The sequence below is a fragment of the Tachypleus tridentatus genome, chromosome 4, assembly GCF_004210375.1.
Source record: "Tachypleus tridentatus isolate NWPU-2018 chromosome 4, ASM421037v1, whole genome shotgun sequence".
Lineage (NCBI taxonomy): Eukaryota > Metazoa > Arthropoda > Merostomata > Xiphosura > Limulidae > Tachypleus > Tachypleus tridentatus.
Window position 1 is genome coordinate 20,364,867 of NC_134828.1, and position 20,594 is coordinate 20,385,460.

At 44.1% G+C, this 20,594-nt stretch overlaps 1 protein-coding gene across 4 annotated transcripts in view; it reads left to right on the top strand.

The window, feature by feature from the left end:
• Positions 1-20,594, top strand: part of LOC143248632 (serine/threonine-protein kinase ATR-like) — a 239,498-nt gene that overhangs the window by 157,256 nt on the left and 61,648 nt on the right. The window lies entirely within an intron of this gene.

Consider the following 20,594-nt stretch of genomic DNA (forward strand, 5'->3'; position numbering starts at 1 on the left):
CTGGGACATTTCTCCCATTGAATACACCCCGTTGCTAGAAATATTTCCCCACTGCTTACTCATGTTGCTAGGGATATTTACCCCAATATTTCCCCAATTGCTTGGGTCCTTTTCACCACTGATTACCTGTGTTGCTAAGGGCATTTCCCCTCTTCTTAACCCGTTGCTACGGACATTTCCCCTACTGCTTTCCTCAAGTTGCTAGAGACATTTCCCTTACTGTTTACCTCTATTGCTAGGGACATTTCCAACTGAATACACCCCTTTCCTAGGGAAATTTCCCACACTGGTCACCCCTGTTGCAAGGGACATTTCCCACACTGTTTACACCTGTTGCTAGGGACATTTCCCTTACTGTTTACCCCCGTTGCTAGGGACATTTCTATTTGAAAACAACTCGTTGCTAGGAAAATTTCCCACACTGCTTACCCTTATTGCTAAGGGCATTTCCCCACTGCTTACCACCGTTTCTAAGGACATTTCGGACATTGCTTACCCCGTTGCTAGGGAAATTTTCGATACTGCTTACATCCGATGCTGGTGACATTTCTCCCAATGAATACATCCTGTTGCTAAGGACATTACCCCACTGCTTCCCTCAGTTGCAAAGGATATAAAACCCACTGCTTACCCCAATGATAGGGACATTTCAACCACTACTTATCCCCGTTCCTAGGGACATTTTCCACTACTTATCCCCGTTCCTAGGGACTTTTTCCACTGCTTACCCCCTTTCCTAGGGACATTTCCTCCACTGTTTACACACGTTACTAGGGACATTTCTGACATTTTTACACCTGTTGCTAGGGACATTTCCAACACTGCTTACACCCCGTTGTTAGGGACGTTTTCCCCCGGCTTACCCCACGTTGCTAAAGACATTTCTCCGACTGTTTACCCCTTGTTGCTAGGGACATTTCCCACACTGCTTACCCCGTTGCTAGAAAAACTTTTCCACTGCTTATCCCAGTTGCTAGGGACATTTCCAACACTGCTTTCCACAATTGCCAAAAACATTAAACCCACTTCTTACCCCCGATGCTAGGGATATTTCGAACACTACTTACTCTCTTTGCTAGCGACATTTTCGACACTGTTTTTCCCCGTTGATAAAGACATTTCCACTACTGCTTACCCACTATTGCTAATGACATTTACCCCACTGCTTACACCTATTGCTAGGAAAATTTTAGACACTGCTTATCCCGATGATAGGGACATTTCCGACGCTGCTTACCACCCTTGCTAGGGACCCTGCTTACCCTCCGTTACTAGAGACATTTACCTCACTGTTTACACCCATTGCAAAAGAAATTTTTCCCACTGCTTACCCACGTTGCTAGGGACATTTCGGACATTTCTTTCCCATTGCTAGGGACATTTCGGACACTACTTACCCCCCGTTGCTAGGGACAATTCAAATAGTGCTTTTACCCTGTTGCTAAGGACATTCCCCACTGTTTACCACCCGTTGCTAGGGACATTTCCCCCACTTCTTACGCCCATTGCTAAGGAGATTTCCGACACTGCTTACCCCCAATGACAGGGACATATCCACTACTGCTTAACCCTGTTGCTAGAGACATTTACCCCACTGCTTACCCTCGTTGCTAGGGAAATTTCAGACACTGCTTACATCCCTTTGCTGGGGACCCTGATTTCCCCGTTTCTAGAGACATTTCTCTCTCTGTTCACACCTGTTGCTGGGAAATGTTTCCCCACTGCTTACCCACGTTGCTAGGGACATTTCGGACACTTCTTACCTTCGTTGCTAGAAACATTTTCGCCACTACTTTCCTCCGTTGATAGGGACAATTCAAATAGTGCTTAACCCTGTTGCTAAGGACATTCCCCCTATGTTTAACACCCGTTGCTGGGGTCATTTTTCCCACTGTTTACACCCGTTGCTAGGGACATTTCCCACTGCTTACTCCCCGTTGCTATAGACATTACCCCATTGTTTACCCACATTGCTAATGATATTTCCACCACTGCTTGCCACCAGTTGTTAAAGAAATTTCCCACACTGCTTACCCCGTTTCTAGGGACATTTCCACCATTGCTTACACTTATTGCTAGGGACATTTCCCCAAATGCCTACCATCATTGCAGGGGACACTTCGGACACTGCTACCCTTGTTCCCAGTAATATTTCTGACACTGCTTACCCCGTTCCTAAGGTCATTTCCTCAACTGTTTACCTCCGTTGCTAGGATCATTTCTCCCACTGAATACACCCTGTTATCAGGGACATTTCACCTACTGCTTACCCCATTGCTAGGACATTTACCTTACTGTTTACCTCCGTTACTGAGGACATTTTCCAACTGCTTACCACCATTGCTAGGGACATTTTGGACACTTCTCACACCGTTACTAGTGACATTACCGACACTGCTTACCACCCGTTGCTAAGGATATTTTCCCACTGCCTAAGCCTGTTTCTAGGAGCATTTCCGACACTTCTAACCCCCGTTGCTAGGGACATTTCCCCCACTGTTTACCCTCGTTGCTAGGGACATGTCCCTACTGCTTTCCCCAATTGCTTGGGACATTTTCCTTACTACTTACCCCACATTGCTGGGAAAAATTCTTATACTGTTTACCCCGTATCTAGGGTCATTTTCCCACTGCTCACCTCCCGTTGCTCGGGACATTTCTTCCACAGTTTACCCACATTGCTAAGGACATTTCCCCACTGATTAACACCGATGCTAGGTACATTTCGTACATTGCTTAACCTCGTTGCTAGTAACATTTCCGACACTGCTTACCACCCATTGCTAGAAACATTTCCCCACTGAACACACCCCATTGCTAAGGACATTTCTCCCACTGCTTACCTCGTTGCTAGGGACATTTATCTTACTGTTTACCTCTGTTGCTAGAGACATTTCCCCCACTGAATACACCTCATTGCTAAGGACATTTTCCCCACTGCTTACTCCAGTTGCCAAGGACATTAAACCCACTGCTTACCCTGTTGCTAGGGCATTTCCCCACTGCTTATACGACGTTGTTAGGGGCATTTCACCCAATGCTTACCCCTATTGCTAGGGACTTCCTCTACTGGTTTCCCCATTGCTAGGCACATTTCCTTCACTTCTTACCCCCGTTGCTAGGGACACTTCCCCCATTGCATTTCCCCGTTGCTAGGGACATTTACCTCATTGTTTAACTCCGTTGCTAAGAACATTTCCTACCCTGAATACACCCCATTGCTGGGACATTTCCTACACTGAATGCACCCCATTGCTAAGGACATTTCCTACACTGAATGCACCCCATTGCTAAGGACATTTCTCCCACTGCTTACCTCGTTGCTAGGGACATTTATCTTACTGTTTACCTCTGTTGCTAGAGACATTTCCCCCACTGAATGCACCTCATTGCTAAGGACATTTTCCCCACTGTTTACTCCAATTGCCAAGGACATTAAACCCACTGCTTACCCTGTTGCTAGGGACATTTCCTCACTGTTTACCCACGTTGCTAGGGATATTTCCCCCTCTGCTTACCTCCCGTTGTTAGGGACATATTTCCCACTGCTTACACTCCGTTTCTAGGGACATTTACCTTGCTCGTTACCTCCTTTCCTAGGGACATTTTCCCCACTGAATACACCCCATTCCTAAGGACATTTCTCCCACTGCTTACTTCAGTTTCCAAGGACATTAAACCCACTGCTTACCCTGTTGCTAGGGACACTTCTGGACACTGCTTACTCCCGTTGCTAGGGACATTTCCCTTACTGGTTACCACCTGTTGCTCAGCTGGAAACCCCCTGTTTACCTTCGTTGCAACGGACATTTCCCACAGAATACAACCCGTTGCTTGGGATATTTCCTTCACCACTTATTTCCATAACTAAGGACATTTTGGACACTGCTTACCCCCGTTGCTAGGGTCATTTCCCCTCTGAATACATACCGTTGCTAAGGACATTTCCCCCACTGCTTACCTCAGTTGTCAAAGACATTAAACCCACTGCTTTTCTCTGTTGTTAGGGATATTTCGGAAACTGCTTATTCCCGTTGGTAGGAACATTTTCGACACTGCTTATACACCGTTGCAGGTGACATTTTCCCCTACTTACTCCCGTTGATAGCGACATTTCTCACTGCTTACACCTCATTCATAAAAACATTTTCTTCTCTGTTGCTAATGAAATTTTAAACACTGCTTACACACCGTTTCTAGAGACATTTCCCTCACTGTTTACACTCGTTGCTAGGGACATTTTCCCCACTGCTTACCCACGTTGCTAGGGACATTTTGGACACTGCTTACCCACGTTGCTAAAGATAATTTCGTCACTACTTACACCCTTTGCTAGGGACATTTCCCCTACTGTTTACCACCCGTTGTTAGAGACATTTACCCCACTGTTTACCTCAGTTGCTAGGGATATTTCATACTGAATACATCCCGTTGCTAGGGAAATTTCCTCCACTGCTCACTCCCGTTGGAAATGACATTTCCCCCACATCTTACCCCCGTTGCTAGGAACATTTCAGACACTGCTTAACCCTGTTGATAGGGACAGTTCACCCACTGAATACATCCCGTTGCTAAGGACATTTCCTACACTGCTTACCCCACCTGCCATGGACATTAAACCCACTGCTTACTTCCGTTGTAATGGATATTTCAAACACTGCTAACTCCCGATGGTAGAAACATTTTTTATACTGCTTATACACCGTTGCTTGGGACATTTCCCAAACTACTTACCCCCGATGCTAGGGACATTTCCTCTACTGTTTATCCCAGTTGCAAGGGAAATTTTAAACACTGCTTACCCTAATTGCTAGGGACATTTCCGACACTGTTTACCCCGTTGCTAAGAACATTTCCCTATTGCTTATCACCGTTGCTAGTGACATTTCGGACACTACATACCCCCGTTTCTAGGGACATTTTCTCTACTGTTTACCCGCGTTTCTTGTGTCATTTCTCCCAATGCTTACCCCTGTTGCTACGGATATTTACTCCTCTGCTTACCCCCATTGATCGGGACATTTCCTTCTCTCTTTACCCCCGTTGCTAAGGACATTTTCCCATTTATTAACACCTTTTCTAGAGAGATTTTGGACTCTGCTTACTCCCGTTGGTTAGGTCATTTTCGACACTGCTCATCCCTGTTTCTTGCGACATTTCCCCAGTTCTTACCCCGTTGCTAGAGATATTCTTCCCACTTCTTTCACCCGTTGCTAGAGACATTTCCCCAACTGCTTAACCCCATTGCTAAAACATTTCCCTACTGTTTACCTCATTTGCTACGGACATTTCCCCCACTGATTACACCCCGTTGATAGGGTCCTTTCCCCACTGGTTACCCCCGTTGCTAGGGAAAGTTCCCCTACTGCTTACCCCCGTTGCTAGAAACATTTCCCCAACTACTAACCCCTATTACTAATGACATTTTGGATACTGCTTACCCCCGTTGCTAGGGACATTTCCGATACTGCTCTACCCCATTACTAGGGTCATTTTCCACACTGAATAAATCCCGTTACTAAGGACATTTTCCCCAATGCTTACCTCTGATGTTAGGGATATTTCGGACACTGCATTCTCCTGTTGGTAGGGTCATTTTCGATACTGATTATATCACGTTGCTGGGGACCTTTTCCCCACTACTTACCACCATTGCTAAGAACCTTTCCCCTACTGTATACCACCCGTTGCTAGGGACATTTCCCCCACTGTTTACCCCCATTCCTAGGGACATTTCCCCCACTGCATACCCACATTGCTCGTGACATTTCCCCCACTGCTTACCACCCGTTGTTAAGGACAACAAATTTTCTTCACTGCTTACACTTCCTCTCTAGGGACATTTCCTCCATTGTTTACTTCGTTGCTTCGGACATTTCTCCCACTGCTTACCCCCCGTTGATAAGGAGATTTTTCCTTCTTCTTTCCCTTGTTGCTAGGGACATTTGGACACTGATTAACCCCATTCATAAAGACATTTCCCCCACTGCTTAACCCCATTCCTAAGGACATTTTATCAACTGTTACCTCCGTTTCTAGGTTCCTTTCCCCCACTGAATACACGCCATTGCCAGGGACATTTCTCCTACTGCTTACCCCGTTGATAGTGACATTTACCTTACACTTACCTCCATTGCTAAGGACATTTCCCAACTGCTTTTCACCGTTGCGAAGGACATTTCTCCCACTGCTTACCTCTGTTGCCAAGGGCATTAAACCCACTGCTTACCTCCGTTGTTAGGGACATTTTGGACATTGCTTTTCCCTGTTGGTAAGAAAATTTTCGACACAGCTTAAACCCGTTGCTGGGGACATTTCCCCACTACTTTCTCCCGTTGCTAGGGACATTTCTCACTGCTTCCCCATTGGTATAGAAATTTTAGACACTGCTTACCCCGTTGCTAGGGAAATCTCCGACACTGCTTACCACACGTTGCTAGGAACATTTCCCACACTTCTTAACCCCATTGCTAGGGACATTTCTCACTGCTTCCCCCATTGGTATAGAAATTTTAGACACTGCTTACCCCGTTGCTAGGGAAATCTCCGACACTGCTTACCACACGTTGCTAGGAACATTTCCCACACTTCTTAACCCCATTGCTAGGACATTTCCCCAACTGCTTACCAACCTTTGCTAGAAACACTGCTTACCCCGTTTCTAGAGACATTTCCCTCACTGCTTACACCTGTTTCTAGGAAATTTTCCCCACTGCTTACACCCATTGATAGGAACATTTTCGACACTACTTACTTCCATTGCTAGGGAAATTTCCCCTACTGTTTACGACCCGTTGCTAGGGACATTTCATACTGAATACATCTCGTTGCTCGGGAACTTTCCCCCACTGCTTACCCTCGTTGCAAAGGACATTTCCCCCACTGCTTACCCCTGTTGCTAGGGACATTTCACCCACTGAATACATCCCATTGCTAAGGACATTTCACCCACTGAATACATCCCATTGCTAAGGACATTTCCCCCACTGCTTACCTCAGTCGCCAAGGACATTAAACCCACTGCTTACCTTCGTTGTTAGGGATATTTCAAACACTGCTTACTCCAGGTGGTAGGGACATTTTCGACAATGCATATACCCCGTTGCTGGGGACATTTCCCCCACTGTATAAGCACATTGTTCGTGACATTTCCCCAACTGCTTACCCCATTTGCTAGGGACATTTCCGACACTGCTTATCCTGTTGCTTGGGACATTTCCCGCACTCTTTACCCCATTGCTAAGGACATTTCCCCATTGCTTATCACCATTGCTAATGACATTTCGGACACTGCTTACTTCCATTTTAGGGACATTTCACCTACTGTTTACCCCTGTTGCTAGGGCACTTTTCCCTCTGCTTTCCCCCTTTGCTAGGGACATCTCCCCACTGCTTACCTCACGTTGCTTGTGTCATTTCTCCCAATGCTTACCCCTGTTGCTAGGGACATTTTTCCCACTGCTTACTCCCGTTGCTCGGGACATTTCCCCCACTGTTTACAACGTTGCTAAGGATATTTCCATATTGCTTATCACAGTTGCTATGGACATTTCCGACGCTGCTTACCCCGTTGCTAGGGACATTTACTTTACTTTTACCCCGTTGCTACGGACATTTTCTATACTGCTTTACCAACGTTGCTAGGGACATTTCCTTACTGCTTACCACCTGTTACTAGGGACATTTCCCCACTGTTTACGTCTGTTGCAAGAGACATTTCCCACTGAATACAACCCATTGCTAGTGAAATTTCCCCACTGCTTACACCCGTTGCTAAGGACATTTTCCCCACTTCTTATCCCGTAACTAAGGACATTTTGGACACGGCTTACCCCGTTGCTAGGGACATTTCCGACACTTCTTACTTTCGTTGCTAGGGTCATTTCCCCCACTAAATACATCCCATTGCTTAGGACATTTCCCCCACTGCTTACCTCAGTTGTCAAAATCATTAAACCCACTGCTTACCTCTGTTGTTAGGGATATTTCGGACACTACTTACTCCCGTTGCTGGGGACATTTCCCCCACTACTTACCCCCGTTGCTAGGGACATTTCCCACTGCTTACCCCTGTTAAAAGGAACATTTCCTTCACTGTGTACCCCTGTTGCTAAGGAAATTTTAGACACTGCATCCCTCGTTTCTAGAGACATTTCCCTCACTGTTTACATCTGTTACTAGGAAAATTTTCCCCACTCCTTACCCACCTTGCTAGGGACATTTTGGACAGTGCTTTCCCCCGTTGCTAGGGACAATTCACCCAGTGCTTACTCCCGATGCTAGGGACATTTCCCTTACTGTTTACCACCCGTTGCTAGGGACATTTCCCCCACTGTTTGCCTTTGTTGCTAGGGACATCTCATGGTGAGTACATCCCGTTGCTAGGAAAATTTCCCCTACTGCTTACCCCGTTGCGAAGGACATTTCCCCACTGCATACCCCTGTTGCTAGGGACATTTCAGACACTGCTCACCCCATTGCTAGATACATTTGCCTCACTGAATAAATCCTGTTGCTAAGGGCATTTCTTTCACTCGTTACCTCAGTTGACAAGTACATTAAACCCACTGCTTACCTCCGATGTTAGGGATATTTACCACTGCTTACTTTCCGTTGCTAGGGGCATTTCCTCCACTGTTTACCCCATTGCTAGGGACATTTCCCACACTGTTTACACCCGTTGGTAAGGACATTTACCCCACTGCTTACTCTATTTTCTAGGGACATTTCCGACATTACTTACCCCGTTGCTCGGTTCATTTCCCCAAATGTTTACCCCAGTTCCTAGGGACATTTCGGACACTGTTTACTTTTGTTGCTAGGGATATTTCCGACACTGCCTACTCCCCGTTTTTAAAGACATTTCCAACTCTCTTTACACCCGTTGATAAGATGATTTCCCCATTGATTATCACCGTTGCTAGTGACTTTTCGGACACTACTTGCCACCGTTTCTAGGGACATTTCCCCTACTGTTTACCCCGTTGCTTGGGACATTTTCCCTCTGCTTTCCCCTTTGCTAGTGACATTTCGCCCTCTGCTTACCTGACGTTTTTGTGTCATTTCACCCAATGCTTACCCCTGTTCCTAGGGACATTTACGCAACTGCTTACCTCACGTTGTTTGTGTCATTTCACCCAAAGCTTACCCATGTTGTTAGGGTCATTTCTTCCACTGCTTACCCCACGTTGCTTGTGTCATTTCACCTAATGCTTTTCCTTCTTGATAGGGACATTTTCCCCACTGCTTACCCTCGTTGCAAGGGACATTTCCCTCTGTGTTTACCTTCGTTGCTAAGTACATTTCCCCACTGAGTGACACTGATGCTAGGAACATTTCTGGACACTACTTTTCCCCATTGCTAGAGACATTTCCCCACTGCTTACTCCCTGTTTATAGAAACATTTCCTCCACTGTTTACCCTCTTGCTTCTGGAAATTTTCCGTACTGCTTACCCCTATTGCTCAGAAGATTTCCCCAACTGCTTACACCCTTTGCTAGGGACAATTCACCGAGTGCTTACCCTCGTTGCTGGGACCATTTCCCACACTGTTTACACCTGATGATACGGAAATTTACCCCACTGCTTACCCCTGTTGCTAGGGACATTTCTGACACTACTTACCCCCCATTCCTGGGACATTTCCCCAACTGCTTACCCCGGTGGTTAGGGACATTTTTCCCACTGAATACACCCCATTTATAAGGACATTTTCCTTTTGCTTATCACCGTTGCTAGGGACATTTCCCCTACTGTTTACCCTCGTTGCTAGGGCATTTCACCCAATGCTTACCCCTGTTCCTAGGGACATTTACGTCACTGCTTAGCTCATGTTGTTTGTGTCTTTTCACCCAATGTTTACCCATGTTGCTAGGGTCATTTCCCCCACTACTTACCCCACGTTGCTTGTGTCATTTCACTTAATGCTTTTCCTTGTTGATAGGGACATTTCCCCCACTGCTTACCCCACGTTGCTTGTGTCATTTCACCTAATGCTTTTCCTTGTTGATAGGGACATTTCCCCACTGCTTACCCCGTTGCAAGGGACAATTCCCTCTGTGTTTACCTCCGTTGCTAAGTACATTTCCTCACTGAGTGACACTGATGCTAGGGACATTTCGGACACTGCTTTTCCCCATTGCTAGGTACATTTCCCCAACTGCTTACTCCCCGTTTATAGAAACATTTCCTCCACTGTTTACCCTCTTTGCTTCGGAAATTTTCCGTACTGCTTACCCCATTGCTCAGAAGATTTCCCCAACTGCTTACACCCTTTGCTAGGAACATTTCGGATATTGCTTACCCCCGTTGCTAGGAACAATTCACCCAATGCTTACCCCGGTGGTTAGGGACATTTTTCCCACTGAATACACCCGATTTATAAGGACATTTCCCTTTTGCTTATCACCGTTACTAGGGACATTTCCTTTACTGTTTATCCATGTTGCTAGGAACATTTTCCTTACTACTTATCAACTGTTGCTAAGGGCATTTCCCCACTGTTTACCTCCGTTGCTAGGGACATTTTCTAGTAATACACCCTGTTGCTAGGGAAATTTCCCCCACTGAAAACATCCCATTGATAAGGACATTTCCCCTACTGCTAACCTCAGTTGCCAAGGGCATTAAACCTACTGCTTTCCTCCGTTGTTACGGACATTTCGGACGCTGTTTACTTCCGTTGGTAGGGACATTTTCAACACTGCTCATACCATGTTGGTGGGGACGTTTCCTACACAGTTCACCCCATTGCTAGGGAAATTATAGACACTTCTTCACCCCGTACTAGGGACATTTCAGACACTGCTTACCCCATGTTGCTAGGGACATTTCCCACACTTCATACCCACGTTGGTGGGACATTTCCCCACTATTTACCACCCTTTGATGGTGACCCTGCTTACCCCCATCGTTTCTAGAGATATTTCCCTCACTGCTTACACCCGTTGCTATGGAAATTTTCCCCAGTGCTTATCCCGGTTCTTAAGTACATTCCCCCACTGTTTAGCCACGTTGCTAAAGACATTTCGGAATCTGCCTGCACCATTGCTAGGGAATATTTCCAACACTACTTACCCCGTTGCTAGGGACATTTCGGACACTGCTTAACCCTTTACTATGGAGATTTCACCCACTCTTTACCTCCGTTGCTAGGGGCATTTACCCCACTGCTTAAAACCGTTCCTAAGGATATTTTGGACACTGCTTACCCCCCCGTTGCAGGGACGTTTCCACCACTTCGTAATCCCTGTTTCTAGAGACATTTCCCTCACTGTTTAAACACGTTGCTAGGTATTCTTTCCCCACTGCTTACCCACGTTGCTAGGGACATTTCTGACATGGCTGACCCCCATTGCTAGGGACAATTTACCCGGTTCTTACCCCCATTGCTAGGGACATTTCCCCTACTGTTTACACACGTTTCTACGGACATTGAACAACTGTTACCCACACTTGCTAGGGACATTTCCCCCACTGCTTACTTCCGTTTTTAGGGATCCTCCAATGTTTACCCTGTTTTTCGGAAATTTTCCCCACTGCTTACCCCCCGTTGCTAAGGAGATTTCCCTCACTGCTTATTCTGGTTGCTAGGGACATTTCTGACAATGCTTACCCCGTTGCTAGGGATATTTCTCTCACTGCTTACCTTGTTGCTAGGGACATTTACCTTACTAATTACCTCTGTTGCTTAGGGCATTTCCCAACTGCTTACACCCATTGCTAAAGACATTTCCCCCACAGCTTATCTCTGTTGCCAAGCGCATTAAACCCACTACTTACCTCCATTGTTAGGGACATTTTGGACACTGCTTACTCCCATTGGTTAGAACATTTTCGACACTGCTTATACCCCTTGCTGGGGACATTTCCCCACTACTTACCCCATTGCTAGGGACATTTCTGACACTGCTTACCTCCGTTGCAATAAAACATTTTTCACATTTCTTACCCTTGTTGCTCGGGACATTTCCCCACTGCTTACCACCATTTGCTAGGGACACTGCTTACCCCCTGTTTCTCGAGACATTTCCCACACTGCTTATCTCCATTGCTAGGGATATTTCCGACACTACTTATCCCTGTTGCTAGGGCCAATTCACTCAGTGCTTAACCCCATTGCTAAGGACATTTCCCCCACTTCTTATTCCCCGTTTCTAGGGACATTTACCTTACTGGTTATACCCGTTTCTAGGAACAGTTCCCCACTGAATACACCCTGCTGCTGGACATTTCCCCACTTCTTATTCCTCGTTTCTAGGGACATTTACCTTACTGGTTATATCCGTTGCTACTGTCATTTCACCCAACGCTTACCCATGTTGCTAGGGTCATTTCCCCACTGTGTTACCCCACGTTGCTTGTGTCATTTCACCCAATGCTTATCCCTGTTGATAGGGACATTTCCCCACTGCTTACCCCCCGTTGCTCGGGATATTTCCCCCACTGTTTACCCCGTTGCTAACGACATTTTCCCACTGATTAACACCGTTGCTAGGGACATTTTCGACACTGCTTGCCCCCATTGCTAGGATCATTTACCCCACTGAATACATTTCGTTGCTAAGAACATTTCCCCACTGCTTACCTCAGTTGCCAAGGATATTAAATCCACTGCTTACCTCCATTGTTAGGGATATTCCGGACACTCTTTACTCCCGTTGGTAGGGACATTTTCGACACTCCTTATACCCCGTTGCTGCGGACACTTCCTGCACTTTTACCCCGCTGCTGGGAAAATTTTAGACACTGCCTAACCCCGTTGCTAGGGACATTTCCGACACTGCTTACCCCTGTTGCTAGGGCATTTCCCCACTGCTTGCGACCCTTTTCTAGGGACCCTGCTTACTGCCCATTTCTAAGGACATTCCCCTACTGCTTACCCACGTTGTAAGGGACATTTTAGACACTGCTTACCCCTGTTGTTAAAGATATTTCCTTTACTATTTACCTCAGTTGCTAGGGACATTTCCACCACTTATTAAACTCCGTTCCTAATAAAATTTTTGACACTGCTCACTCCCGTTGCTGTCTACATTTCCCCAGTTCTTACCCCCGTTTCTAGGAATATTCTTCCCACTGCTTACCCCGTTGCTAGGGACGTTTCCCTTACTGTTTACCACCCGTTGCTAGAGACATTTTTCACTTTTCCCCTATTGCTAGGGTCCTTTTCCCTACTGATTACCCCTGTTGCTAGGGAATTTCCCCACTGCTTATCCCCGTTGCTAAAGACATTTCCCCACTACTCACTCCCATTACTAAAGACGTTTTGAACACTGCTTACCTCAGTTGTCAGGGATATTGAACCCACTGCTTACCTCCATTGTTAGGGATATTTTAAACACTACTCACTCCCTGTTGGTAGGGACATTTTCGACACTGCTTATATCCCGTTGCTGGGGACACTTCCTGCACTTTTTACCCTCGCTGCTAGGAAAAGTTTAGACACTGCCTTTCCTCGTTGCTAGGGTCATTTCCGACACTGCTTACCCCTGTTGCTAGAGACATTTCCCCACTGCTTACCACTCTTTGCTAGAAACCCTGCTTACTGCCAATTTCTAAGGACATTCCCCACTGCTTACCCACGTTGCTAGGGACATTTTAGACACTGCTTACCCCTTTGTTAAAGATATTTCCGACACTACTTACCCCCCGTTGCTAGGGACATTTCCCCACTGTTTACCCCTGTTGCTTGGACATTTCCGTCACTGCTTACCCCGTTGCTAGAGTCATTTCCCTCATTCAATACATCCTATTGCTTTGGATATTTCCCCCTCAGCTTACCTCAGTTGCCAAGGACATTAAACTCACTGCTTACCTCCGTTGTTAGGGATATTTCAAACACTGCTTACTCCAGGTGGTAGGGACATTTTCGACAATGCTTATACCCCGTTGCTGGGGAAATTTCCCAGTACTTATCCCAGTTGTTAGGGATATTTCGGACACTGCTTACTCCCGTTCCTAGGGACTTTTCCGACACTGTTTACCCCGTTGCTGGGGACATTTTCCCCACTACTTACCACCATTGCTAGGGACATTTCCCACTGCTTACCCCATTGAAAGGGACATTTCCTTCACTGTTTACCTCCATTGTTAAAAAAATTTTAGACACTGCTTACCCACTTTGCTATGGACATTTCCGATACTGCTTACTTCCCATTGCTAGGGACATTTCCCACTTCTTATCCCTCTTGCTAGGGACATTTCCCCTCTGCTTACTGCCCTTTGCTAGGGACCTTGCTTATCCCCGTTTCTTGAGACATTTCCCTCACTGTTTAGACCCGTTGCTAGTAAAATTTTACCTACTGCTTACCCTTGTTCCTAAGGACATTCCCCTACTGCTTACCGACGTTGCTAGGGACATTTTAGACACTGCTTACCCCGTTACTAGGTATATTTCCCACTGAATACACTCCGTTGCTAGGGAATTTCTCCCACTGCTTCATCCAATTGTGAAGGACTTTTCCCTCACTACTTACCCTTGTTACTAAGAACATTTTAAACACTGCTTACCCCTGTTGCTAGGGACATTTCAGACACTGCTTACTCCCGGTGGTAGGGACATTTTCGACACTGCTTATACCCTGTTGCTTGGGACATTTCCCCACTACTTACCCCTGTTGCTAGGGACATTTCCCCACTGCTTACCACCCTTTGCTGGGACCCTGTTTACCCCGTTTCCAGAGACATTTTTCTCACTGTTTATACACGTTGCTTTGGAAATTTTCTCCACTGCTTACCCCGTTGCTAGTGACATTTTGAACACTGCTTACCACCGTTGCTAGGGACATTTCACCTGCTTACTGCTGGGTCCGTTCCCCAGTGACCTGTTGGGGACATTTACCTTACTGTTTACCTCCGTTGCTAAGGACATTTCCCAACTGCTTACCCCCATTGCTAAGGGACATTTCCCCACTGCATACACCCGTTGCTAAGGGACATTTTCCCACTGATTAACACCGATTCTAGGAACATTTCCGACACTGCTTACCCCTGTTGCTTGTGTCATTTCCGACCCTGCTTAACACCCGTTGTTTGGGACATTCCTTCACTGCCTATACCTGTTTCTAGGGGCATTTCGGACATTTCGTTGCTACACTGCTTACCCCGTTGCTAGCGACATTTCCCAGTTCTTACCGCCGTTGCTAGGGATATTCTTCCCACTGCTTTCACCCGTTGCTAGGGACATTTCCCCACTGCTTAACCCCGTTGCTAAAATATTTTCCCTACTGTTTACCTCAGTTGCTAGGGGCATTTCCCACAATAATTACACCCAGTTGCTAGGGATATTTCTACAACTGTTTACTCCCATTGCTAGGGATATTTACCCCACTTTTTTTGCCCTATTGCTAGGGTCCTTTTCTTCACTGATTACCTTTGCTGGTGGAGACATTTCCCCATTGCTTATTCTCGTTAATACGGACATATCCTACACTGTTTTCCCCACGATGCTAGGGATATTTCCCTTACAGCTTACAACCTGTTGCTAGGGTCATTTCCCTACTGTTTACCTCTGTTGCTAAAACATTTCCCAGAATACAACCCATTGCTAGGAAATTTTCACCACTACGTACTTCCATTACTTAAGACATTTTGGACACTGCTTACCCCGTTTCTAGGGGCATTTCCGACACTACTTACCCCTATTGCTTTGGACATTTCCCCACTTCTTACCCCATTGCTAGGGACATTTCCCACTGATTACCCCCCTTGAAAGGGACATTTTCTTCACTGTTGACATCCGTTGCTAAGGAAATTTTAGACAGTGCTTACCCCGTTGCTAATGACATTTCCGACACTGCTTATTTCCCATTGCTAGGAACATTTACCTTAACGTTTACCTTCGTTGCTAAGGACATTTCCCCACTCGTTACCACCCTCTGCTAGGGACACTGCTTACCCCCCCATTTCTAGACACATTTCCCTCACTGCTTACACCTGTTGCTAGGATATTTTCCCCCACGCTTTACCACCGTTCCTAAAGACATTCCCCACTGTTTACCCACGTTGCTAGGGATATTTCGGACACTGCTTACCCCGTTGATAGGGACATTTTCGACACTGCTTACACCCCATTGATGTTGACATTTCCCCACTACTTACCCCTGATTGCTAGGGACATTTCCCTCTGCTTACCCCGTTGAAAAGACATTTTCTTCACTGTTTACTCCCGTTGCTAAAGAAATTTTAGACACTGCTTACCCCCGTTGCTGGGGACATTTCCGACACTGCTTCCCCCCATTGCTAGGGACATTTCCCACACTTATTACCCACGTTGCTAGGGACATTTCCCCACTGCTTACCACCCTTTGCTAGGGACCTTGCTTACCCCCTGTTTCCAGAGACATTTCCCTCACTGTTTACACCTGTTGCTAGGGAAAGTTTCCCACTGCTTACCCCTGTTCCTAAGGACATTCTCCCACTGCTTACCCAGGTTGCTACATGACATTTTGGACACTGCTTTCTTCTTTGCTAGGGGCATTTTCTCCACTGTTTACCACCCGTTGCTATGGACATTTTCCCCACTGTTTACCTCCGTTGCTATGGACATTTCCCACTGAATACACCCCAGTTGCTAGAGAAATTTCCCCACTTCTTACCCCTTTGTTGCAAAGGACATTTCCCACAACTTACACACGTTACTAAGGACATTTTGGATATTGCTTTCCCCGTTGGACCGCAGAGTGTTGAGGTGCGTAGCGCGTAAAGTCATCTGTCCACAGTTGCAACACACAGTACCGAGTTCCAAACTGCCTCTGAAAGCAACGTCAGCACAAAACTGTTCGTCAGGAGTTAATAAAATGGGTTTCCATGGCCGAGCAGCCGGACGCAAACCTAAAATCAAGATGCACAATACCAAGCGTCGGCTGAGCGGTATAAAGCACACCGCCATTGGATTCTGTAGAAATGGAAAAGCGTTCTCTGGAGAAATGAATCATACATCACTATCTGGCAGTCTGACGACAGAATCTGGGTTTAGCTGACTCCAGAACGCTACCTTCCTGAATGTTTGGGTGCCAATTCTAAAGTTTTATGGATGAGGAGTCTGTCAACACTACTCATTAACTGTCGTTTTGTCAACAATTCAGATAATTTAAAATGTTTGTGGAAACGTATTTTAATACCATTTTAATTTCTGAAGAAAGAAAATTGTAACCAGTTATTTAATTTGTTAACTTGGTTGATCCATTAATGTTTTTAATAGAACTTTGATGCTTCAAATGACTTTATTACAACATAAACTAAAATTCCGTGATTTGTTGTACGCCTGCATTATATTGTGAATAAACTGTTGTGCCATCTGATCAATGATTTGAGTATTACTTAGAAACACAATTTGATTTGCTGTATAACCAAACTTTTTTTATATAATATGAAAGAGAAATGAAATTATTGGTAATGGTAAATTTGAGAAATATTTTCACAAAGTATTTTTTCTTTTCTATTTTAAAATAAACTTATTATTAAAGGTAATCAATTCACATTTCCACATGCTATTGATGAACTGTAGTATAAAAATGAGCATGAGACAACTTTCCATCAATAGGGGTGTGATGTACTATCCTAGCACAGCTGGCATAATCTATAATAATTATTCAATTATCACTTTAAATTACTCAATTAAAGATGTACTGGAAGTAAACAAGAAGGGTGGGAAGTGTGACAGAGGTAAGTACCTATACAAAATACATTTTCAACATTGGAAAACCTTAACATTCAATACAATATCTTACCTACCCTCACATTAGAGCTTAAATCCCACACTAAAACAGTGGAGAAACCAAAACAAAAGCAACTTAGGTGAACTCCCTTCAGAAAGTGCCTGAAGAAAACAGATGGAGCACAATACCCTATACTACAAAAGCATAGGAACACACATGCAGGGTAGTCTTCACCTGTAGAGAAGATACGTGTCACCAAGAAAACAAGTCCAGTATGGAAAATGGATATGCTTGATGGTGTAGTAGCTAGGTGCAATAGAAAGTACATGGTAGGTTAACTCTAGTCCAAAACCAGGTAGTATTGAATACATGTCTTCTAGTCTACAGAAGGAGAAGGGTCCCAAAAATCTTTACTTCAATGGCAGGAAGCAGAAAGGAAAAGCAACATTTTTTCTGGCAACTTAGATACGGCAAATGTTTGAAGACCCAGTACACAACTAAGAAAAGGCTACCTGAGAACTTAACACCTGGGAAATGGTAAAAAAAAAAAAGGGAATGCAAACATGGTGGGTCAACTCCAGTCATAAACCATGTAATGTCAGGAATTTTTTGTCTGGTCCATGGTAGGTGTAGGGTCCCTATCATTCATACTTGGGAGGCCGTATGCTGACTGGTTATATGTGACTCAAACACAAGACTGCATGAGAACTGATATTCAAGTGATAGTAAAATGTGGGAAAAAGTTAGCCAGGAGTAAAATGCATGAGGCAGACTTGTTTAACAGAAAACCATACAATATTGGGAATTTTTCATCCATTGCTCAGTAGTAAAAGGATACACACTATATGCACTAGCAGAGCACCACCACCCTACTCTCTACTGATTGAAAGTTGTCATGCACTTGACGAAGCCTTCATGGTCCACCACTCCAGCAGTTAGAAACTGGTAAGTTCCAAGAACTTCCATACTGCACTGAAAGGGAGATATACCATGTAGAATACAGAGAAATGAAACACTTTACAATATTTTAGTAAAACTACACAGGCAGATGAAAACATATCAGAACAAAATAGGGGTGGGGTTAAAGGACTTAAGTAACAAGGGCATTATGCTCCTAACAAATAGTAGCAACAAATCAACCAAATATGAAAGGATAATGCTGAAGAAGATAAACACACAACTGTAGAAAAGATAAGTAAAAGAGCATGCACCAAAACACCATTGTAAGATTGGAGATTTCTACAGAAATAAGGTGAATGAAACAAACTTGAGGAAACTAAATTGTTCAAAAGAATAAAAAAAGTTTAGGCAGTTTCAAGTCAGCATTGGTACATGATTAGGATGCAGGTAATAAATAAAAAAAACTGACAAAATTCCTTCCATCTCAAACAAGAAACATAAGTGGAGATATGTCATGTACAAAAGAAAGGCAGAGGCTTCATGAACTTGTCCACCACTTGCTGTACAAAAGCTGTCACATCTGCCAACAGACAAACCCAATGCTTATAAACTGCCCAGTCATGAAATGATGATTGTATACTTCAGAATGGAGGAAGTCAGCTGTGCTAGAAAAGTGTGTTACTCTCTTACTGTTGGAGGGTTGTTGCATACTTATTTGCATGGAAACATGAATCTGGACAGAAGTCTCAAGGCTAGTGATAAGCAAAATTTATACAAAGAGAGTGTAACGCAACTCTAGGAAAGCAATTATGTTAGTATAGGAAAGGTATCATATCAGTAATTCAGTATTTTCCCATATGGATGACAGAAATAAAGAAACTGTATAGTAAGACCATCCTCTGTCACTGTGTGCCATACCACATAGGGGTAAAAGTAAATGAGACAGTTAACAAGCTCTGCCATATCCACTCAATTCTAATGAAAGAATATGGCTCCACGTGCATTAATATGGCAAAAGTGACAACCATAGAAAGTATTCCTCACAACATTCAGAAGAAAGGAAACTGTATGATACAGCAGTAAAACTAAAATACGAGCTTGTCAACAGGACAGTAAATAAACAGAAGTCGATTGGTAAAGTAAGTAAAGGATTCCTCCTCTACTTGCTGCCAGACAGCCAGCTCTACAAGAAGGGTCATTGAACCTCCTGGTATTATTAGCAAGTGCTATTCTAAACAAATTTCTAATAAAAAAATAAAACAAGATTCACTGTTATTTATATTACAGTACTACATCTCTAGTGAAAAGACTTTCAGTGAAACCACGAATTTCCAGTGAAGTGGCAGTAATGAGTTTTTCAATGTGTTGTATAAAACATTATTAATTGAAACTTTAATCAATAAAAGTTTAAATATAAAAATGACATTTATGTGCAGAAGTATGAATAAAGAAGACATTTATGTACAAATCATGATGTATGAATAAAGGCAGAATACATTTATTTTTTTTCCATAGTAAGAGAAAATAGACACTCACAGTTTTAACAAATCAAACTGATATGTCTCTTGGGACAGTTTCTTTAGAAATTGAGGACTAAAGAGAAGAACATTTATACAGAACTATGCAGAAAGTATGAATAAAGAAGAAGACATTTATGTGCAGAAGTATAAATAAATAAGACATTTATGTGCAGAAGTATGAAGAAGACATTTATGTGCAGAAGTATAAATAAAGAAGACATTTATGTGCAGAAGTATGAATAAAGAAGACATTTATGTGCAGAAGTATGAATAAAGAAGACATTTATGTGCAGAAGTATGAATAAAGAAGACATTTATGCACAGAAGTATAAATAAAGAAGACATTTATGCACAGAAGTATAAATAAAGAAGACATTTATGCACAGAAGTATAAATAAGACATTTATGCACAGAAGTATAAATAAAGAAGACATTTATGCACAGAAGTATAAATAAAGAAGACATTTATGCACAGAAGTATAAATAAAGAAGACATTTATGCTCAAACAGTTG